Genomic DNA, 8,323 nt, shown 5'->3' with positions numbered 1-8,323 from the left:
ATATGCAATGTTATTACCAGTCCATATATGCTTGAGGCACTTTCGAACTGGGGAACAAGCTGTTTACTATATTTTATCATGGAGAAAATTTCTCGCTGTAGACTAATTGTGTGGATACACCTAGATCAGGTCACAGCTCCACCTACCTTGACTGGTATGTTTACCGCTCCTACTCCGTAATATATATATATATATATATATATATAAATTAACGTGCAAGTGGCTGAGCACTTCACAGACACGTGTACTCTTAACGTAGCTCTCAGGTAGATTCAGCGTGACAAGGCTGGCCTTTTGAAATACAAGTATTACTCATTCTTTGCCACCTGAGTGAACTGGAGCAACGTGAAAAATGAAGCCAAGGACACAACGCATCGCCGGGAATTGAACTCACGACCTTACGATCGTAAGCCGATATATATATATATATATATATATATATATATATATATATATATATATATGAGCAAATATTCGAATGCTTACATTTGACAGAAGATATTACTCCTGTTAATATTATCTGTGGTGAATATTTTTAATTGATAATATTAACAACAGTATCATAGGCGGTTCCAGGTTTGATAACATTATATAGCTATAAAATTAAAAATTAGCACGAAGCATAAGGATGCGGTGAAATTGGAACTTTAACTTCTATTTCTAAATAGGTTGATACTGATAAAAAAAATCCAATATGAGAGCTTCTATGTGGTCACATGATTGAACAGAAAGGATCCTTCTGATTTGGCGGACACCATTTTTTATTTAGTCTTTATTTAGTGTGTTTTCTACCGAAACACTTTAAAACTTCGCATACTTGTAAATTTTGTCTTATAGAACAGAGAAAAAATTTTTATATTCGAAGTTATTTCATGTTAAAAATTGTCATATTTCGGTAATTTCAACCAGTCACTGACATCTATTCAGCTGAATACAGTTACTGCTGTTCTTTGTCAACAATAATTTGTGGCGGTGTACATATCGTTAGTCCCTGGTAATTCTTTTGAATTAAGCACCAGTTATGCACTGGGATTAACATAATTGAGTTACTTCTTCCCTCAAAAACCAGGCCTTGTGCCTATAATTGAAAGGTTTATTAGCTACTGCTAATATCCTTGAATTACACTATTCTACTTGTTTCAGTTGATTGGATAATAGCTAATAAGGGAATCAAGCCAACAAAATAGTTGAAAGAAAGGGCTTCCAAATAGTTGCTTTATTTCCTAGAAATAGCAGCCAAATCTTCCTCAAATCAAACTCTACCATCATTTAGAAAATGTGCTACTGAGTACACAGTACATAGAAAATTACCGAAAAATTTGGCAACCAGAAAAATCCCTCATATTGTCTAGAATAAGTTATTTAGCCACAGGTTAGCCCTGATGGAGCAGCCCTATGATCAAAAGCAGTTCAGCCGTGACCATCCTGTCTTTCTCCTATGTGTATGGAACCCAAGATCACATTACCCCACGTTATTTTCCGAGACGGTCGGGTGAGATTTGAGGAATATTTCACGGCTATTTCTAGCAGTTTAAATGACCACATAGGAACACCCCTGCTAGCTTGAATATTATTGGGTAGAGTATTATGGTGTAGTGTAGGAGAGCGTGGACTTCCACAAGCTAAATCGGAGTTGGAGTGAATCACGACAGCTAACTTCACCCTTGTCATTTCTACAGTAACAATGATGTAACACCAACAAGTTTTAGTGTTATGTTGTCGAACTTACAAGTAGTTTTACGAACCGGATACATTTACATATCTTGGTGAATGACATAATGCAATGCTTGAGTTATCAGATGCTACAAACGACTGACCCCTCTAACCCTTGGACAGCCTGTCCGATGTGTTTACAGACATCTGTGCTGTGTAGAATGATTCTTATTTATACTAAAATCGGTTCTCTCTTTTTTTTTTTATCATTACAATGTGTAATTTTATTTATAATTTGTCTACTTCTTTTACTGATAAATAACCTCAAACGTAATCAGTTGTAGCAATTATAGCTTAATTGCTTTTTATCCAATTCGTTCTGGATGGTTAATAGCTGAATGATATACATTTCAACTGGGGATTAAAATTGACTGGAAGTTTCAAGGTCGCCTACTACAAATTGTTTGGTTGCGGTCTGGCGATAAACTGTTTAGTCGCAGTATTAATACTTATACACTTTATCGATTTCTTACAAAGACACAAAGCCATATATTTGATGGGAGCGAACAGATGATTATATAGATCCAGTACTTCAATATTTTATTCTATTAACTCTAAAGGATGAATGGTAATATCGACCTTGGTGACATAGGATATCTGAGCGTAGAAACAACATACATATAGCTTAGTTACGTCACACATTTGCAAATTATTGTTTTATGTATTTTCTAGATATATGTATTTTAGGTTCTTTTGTCAAAGCACAAAGGCCCCGTATTTCATAGGAGGAAAGTGACTCAGAATATCAAACGGCAAAAGTCAGCTACAGGGGCCTTCGAACTCACAGCGTACAAGTAGCTAACTTTGATAAGTCTTTGTTACGTTGCTTATAGGCGTATTATTTTGTGATGAATATTATGGATACATTTTGGTTTTCGTTCGACGAGGCACGAATGCTTCTCATTTTATAGAAAGCAGAAATAAGAAATAAATTGTTCAAAAGTTTTCTCCGGTGCAATAATTTCAACAGCGTTCCACTTTCGATTCGCCCCTAGCTATACCATGATGAATAAACGATGACGTGTGCTGCGTTGTCTTACACCACACCTCATCCATTTAACATTCTTCTGAATCTCTACTTCCTTCCTCCATCTCCTTCGGTATTCAGACGTTTTGTATCTCAAACACCATATGGATTTCTAATTTTCCTTTCCAACGGTTGTTTCTTCCTACATTTCTTTGGCTTCCATTTGCCTCTAATTTTCCCCTGTTGTTTCTCATACAAGATCTTGTTTTTGTATTAAAACTCCTCCTTACACCTTGCCAAATATGACCAAAATATTTCCACTGTCGACTTCGTTAAATAATGGATGATGTTAAAGATTAACTAGACAGGTCCGTAATTTCTTAATTGGTTTTTAAATTAGTTTAATCTTATCCGACAAAAAAAAAAAATTCTCGCAATTTTCGCAGATTTAAATTGCCTGGTAGCTAATAACTTGGATGTAAACTATGCAATTATAAACTAGACTAGGAATATATTTCTGACATCAGGAAAACTTAAATCAAAGTATTATGTATGCTGTCATAGTATATGTTGTATAAAACTCAGTTTGGAGACATTAAAATTATCAGCTTGTAAATCTATAGGAAAACACATCGGAGTTAACGATCTAAAAAAAAAAATTACTTTAATGATAAAAAACATGATGCAGACTAATATAGTTAATATTAATTTGAATATTTATAACACCATTTACGATCTAGTAGTTGACATAGTTTGTTTTGTTTCTTACAAGAGTAGTTGAGTAATCAGATATTAATGTAAATGCATGTTTTACTTGTCAGTTATCCAAGTGCTTAGGATATTCAATTCATACTCATGGGTTTGTGGGTTCAGCTCCTGAACTAGGTACTGTGTCGCTGAGTAAATGACATTATTTCATGTGGCTTCAGTCAATTCAGGTGTAATGAGTATAAACATAGTGTCTGTGCATTCTTGTTTTCACCCAGCTGTCACATCTGATTTTCCGCCGAGTGAAGGGAGCGAGAGAGTGTCTATTTTTGTTCACGACTACATAGGCACTTGCAACAGTTAATAAAAGCATGTTACATGTTTCATCAAGTCCTATTCTCTTGCGAGTGAAGGTTAGCTGTAATACTGTAATTATTTAATAGTTATCTTGAGGTAATAGTTCAGCAAAATTATGCAAGCATCGCACAAAATGTTTACAGTGTTTACGTATTCTTTTTCTGAACTAAAATTCCCAAATGAGAAAATCTTTTTCTTTTATCTTTCCAGGGTCGATAGATAAAGTCTCAGTCAAATCGACTATACTCCTCGCAAAGTATGTGTGTCACTTTATAGAAATGTAGAAACTCAATATTTATCTAAGACAATTTTGGATTGTGGAGTGACAGACATGGTTGAGCTAAACGACACACAATATTAGGTTTCATTTCTGTACGTTCTTAGTTCGTGTTTCACCAAGGTCGATGTTGATGTTCATCTCTGTGTGGCGTTGACAGAATAAGTATCAGTTATTTACTGGTGTAGATTTCAGTTTACATTGTTACATCCTCTATGAATATGTGTGACCTTGTACCAGTTTTAAGGAATAAATACAATAAAAGAATATATCAAAAGAGATGCAGTTTAATATGATTACATGCATATGTTACATGAGTAATTAATACCAATAAGTAAAAATAATGAGAAGGGGTAGATTGGCATAAAAGAAAGAGCACCCGAATGAATATATTATAGGTTTAAGTATGGCCTTCAAAGAAATTGGTGAATGTCTGCATTGCCATGTATTAATCCAAAGAGACGTTCGTAGAATGTCAGCAAGTTAAAACTAGTTTTGCAGTCTTGTCCTTCATCACCGTCTTTTTCTAATCACTGTCCAAGTCTAGATTTTCAATATTAGATCTTCCAGGCCTCGCGTTATTCTAACTTACTGACATTGTATCAACTCTGTTTGGAATGAATTATAGTTTGTAGCGTCAACACGTCTCTGTTCCAAATTTGGATCAACTATTGTTTATTTCTTTTTAATTAGAACTAACTCAAAAGCGACGAGCTGGCAGAATCGTTAACATCCCGGGTTAAATAGCGGCATTCCTTCAGTTTTAGATCTGAGTTCAAATTCCGCTGTAGTCAACTTTGTCTTTCTTTCGAGGGTCGTTAAAATAAATATTCGTTGAGCATTGGTGGGGGTGGTGGTGGTCGATGTAACCGACTAGCTCCCTTCCACCAAAATTCCAGGCATTGCACCTATTGTAGAAAGCAATTAGGACTGACTAGATACCCTCAGTAACTGCTGTACCCTCACAACGATTCACCCGATTAAACCCCATCTCACAAAGTTTGTAAAATTGTGCTTATATTTGCAAATATTAATTCTCATAGAATAAATCTTCGGTTTGTTAATAGCAGAATCCGTCTTTCTGCTGTTTTAAAACAACAAAATGCATTTTAAACGTGGTCTGGTGCTACATATTCTGTGCGTACAAACTTATCTCCTGAGTTGGGATTGAACCCAAACACTCTTATCTATTAGTATGTTATGTTACTATAATGTACTTTTGTTGGAGTAGAATTTAATTAATTATTTCCAACATAGGCAAAGGGATATTCGATTTAATCGGCACCAAGTAATTGATTAGTAGGTATTTTGAATCAGAAATAGGGAAAGCAAAGCTGACCACGCCAAGATTTGAACTGGAATAAGAATAACATTTAATCATAAAACAGTGGTAGGTAGTGGTCCCTTTACTCTTTGTGGAATGGTAGTGGTACTTTCATGAGATACAATGTGTTTGGGATATTGTGTACATATGAAGGATTCCATCCCCTCTCCATGTCTGAACATAGCCGATTACTTCTAGAAAGAAAAAGAATGAGAGAAAGAGGGAAGGATTTATCGATTTCTCTACGGAACAGATACTTCTTTTCTCAACTTCGAAAGGATGTCAGAAAACTTGGCCTGGACAGAATTTGAAACTATGACGCAGAGAGCCGGAATACATACTGGAGGAATTTTATCCGTGCCCACTGAACGAATATGCTGCTAAATCGCAGTCTATATCACGAAATTAAAAAAAGACTACGTAACATAAAATATAAAAAAAAACACAAAAACGAATCACATAAAGTAACTACAAAAAAAGTCTGTAAATATATCATACCATTCAAAATGCTTGGCAGCATTTCGGTCGCCTTTGCGTGAGGAGTTCAAATTCAGTCGAGGTCGACTTTGCCTTTGATCCTGGAGTCGATAAAATAAGTACCAGTTGAGCACTAGAGTCGATGTTATCGACTTACTTCCTCTCCCGAAATTGTTTGCCCTGTGCCAAAATTTGGAACCAATATTCAATGCCATTGTTTCAGGGCAAAAATTCATTTCGTTATTCGTTAATTCTTTTAAGATGAAGATCTCAGTCTTCATCACTGAGATTCTCATTCTTTTAGATGACAGCGTAATTTGAAGTGATATTTTACTCTTGTTACAGTAGGTTTTTGGTTTATTTTCATGAGCATTCATAGAAGTAGAATGGTGTAAAAGTCATAAAGCAAAGCTGAGTTCCAGCTGCATCGTTTTTAGAATCTTGTTACGATTCCTAATCCTAGATATTTCATTTCCCTTTTGATAATAAAGATCTTCGGTAAGATTAATGTTTCAGCGTTACAATCATGTTTTATTGTCTCTATAAATCTTGAACTATTGGCCCATCAAGGGAAAGACTATAGAGTAAGTAATTCCGACGGAATTTTCCTGGAACGCATTGACCAACACATGCGTAGCAAACCTCGTTATTAAGAAGCTTGCTTCGCATCCTGTGGCTCGAATTTAGATTTCTTTTCTTGATATATTGTGCAAGTGCCTTCTACTCTCGTGTAGTGTCGAACAATACACTATTAACAGAATTTGATTAACGGAATCTATGTGAAGGCTCGTGTGTGTGTGAGACCAACCAACCATCCCTGACACAATAACCTTGATATTGTGGCCTGGTAATGCGATTATAGCATCCAGAAAAGTAACCAGGTTCATCCAGCAAACGGCCTTCTCCATTACGACCTACTCTCCCCACATAGTGGTGATGGTCGGCAGCTTTGACTGAAGACGCACAATGACCTTATCCTAACGCCAACATATTTCTGGACATGTCGATCCCAAATGCGACAGGGTGACATCAACATTGTCATGAAGAGTCGGCAGCTAGTGTAGCAGTTTGTAGTCTATGCACAGGCTGAGAATGAACATAAATGTCTACTTTAGATCAAGAATATTTATCCCAAAATATGTTTAGGTAGCATTAATCTGTAAAGGGCACAGGCTCGGTTTCTCAGTTTCTGTTACGTACACACACACACACACACACACACACCTGTTTTCTCTTTACTCTTTTACTCTCTTACTTGTTTCAATCATTTGACTCTGGCCATGCTGGAGCACCGCATTTAGTCGAGCAAATCGACTCCAGGACTTATTCTTTGGAAGCCTAGTACTTATTCTATCGGTCTTTTTTGCCGAACCGCTAAGTTACGGGGACGTAAACACACCACCATCGGTTGTCAAGCAATGTTGGGGACAAACACACACATACAAACATATACGCACACATACATATATATATACATATATACGACGAGCTTCTTTCAGTTTCCGTCTACCAAATCCACTTACAAGGCTTTGGTCGGCCCGAGGCTATAGTAGAATACATTTGCCCAAGGTGCCACGCAGTGAGACTAAACCCGGAACCATGTGGTCGGTAAGCAAGCTACTTACCACACAGCCACTCCTACACCTGTGTGTATGTATATATTATTTTATGTATGTATATATTCTTTTATTCTTTTACTTGTTTCAGTCATGTGACGGCAGCCATGCTGGAGCACCGCCTTAAAGGGTTTTAGTCGAAAAAATCGACCCAGGACTTATTATTTGTAAACCTAGTACATATTCTATCGGCTCTTTTGTCGAACCGCTATGATGTGGGGACATAAACACCCCAGCATCAATTTTAGGTCGATGTCAGGGTTTGGGGTGGGGACAAACGCACACACAGACATAAGTACACATACATATGTGTGTGTACACGACGGCCTTCTTTCATTCTTCGTCTACCAACTCCACTCTCAAGGCTTTGGTCGGCCCGAGGCTACAACAGACACTTCCTATTTTATTTTATTTATGTTATTTAAATAGTACGATACGTTTTATGAATTTATAAGACCTTAAGAATGACTTCATTCTGAGTGGAATTTATCTTGATCGATTTATTGTAGATTGCACAGATTTTTTCTACTACTATGTGGCGATGAAACGTGCGTAGTCTATAATTCACTTTCTTTTTCTATAAACTTACTAAACTTAATTAAATGTTTAATCTAATATTTTATAGATTTTATGGATTATAAACTTTTCTTTTAGATTTTATAGATTTTTTAATTAGTATTTTGTAGAGTACGTTTCTTGATTAATTATTAACATATATATATATATATATATATATTCCTATGTGTTCGTTCCGTTGTCTGTAGTTCATTGTTCTAACGTCCTGTACCCTGATATGCATCTATATACACATGTAGATGAAAGTATATACATATATGTGTGTATACATGCATATATATTTTTTGTATTTTATATATATATATATA

The 8,323-nt window shown here is 35.8% G+C and overlaps 1 protein-coding gene across 2 annotated transcripts in view; it reads left to right on the top strand.

The window, feature by feature from the left end:
* LOC106872195 (gonadotropin-releasing hormone receptor) overlaps positions 1–8,323 on the top strand; it is a 787,632-nt gene that overhangs the window by 36,714 nt on the left and 742,595 nt on the right. The gene's annotated exons all lie outside the window — the stretch shown is intronic.

Source organism: Octopus bimaculoides, chromosome 9, assembly GCF_001194135.2.
Source record: "Octopus bimaculoides isolate UCB-OBI-ISO-001 chromosome 9, ASM119413v2, whole genome shotgun sequence".
In the NCBI taxonomy this organism is placed as follows: Eukaryota; Metazoa; Mollusca; class Cephalopoda; order Octopoda; family Octopodidae; genus Octopus; species Octopus bimaculoides.
The sequence above is the reverse complement of the archived record's forward strand: the minus strand, read 5'-3'. Positions and strand labels throughout refer to the sequence as shown.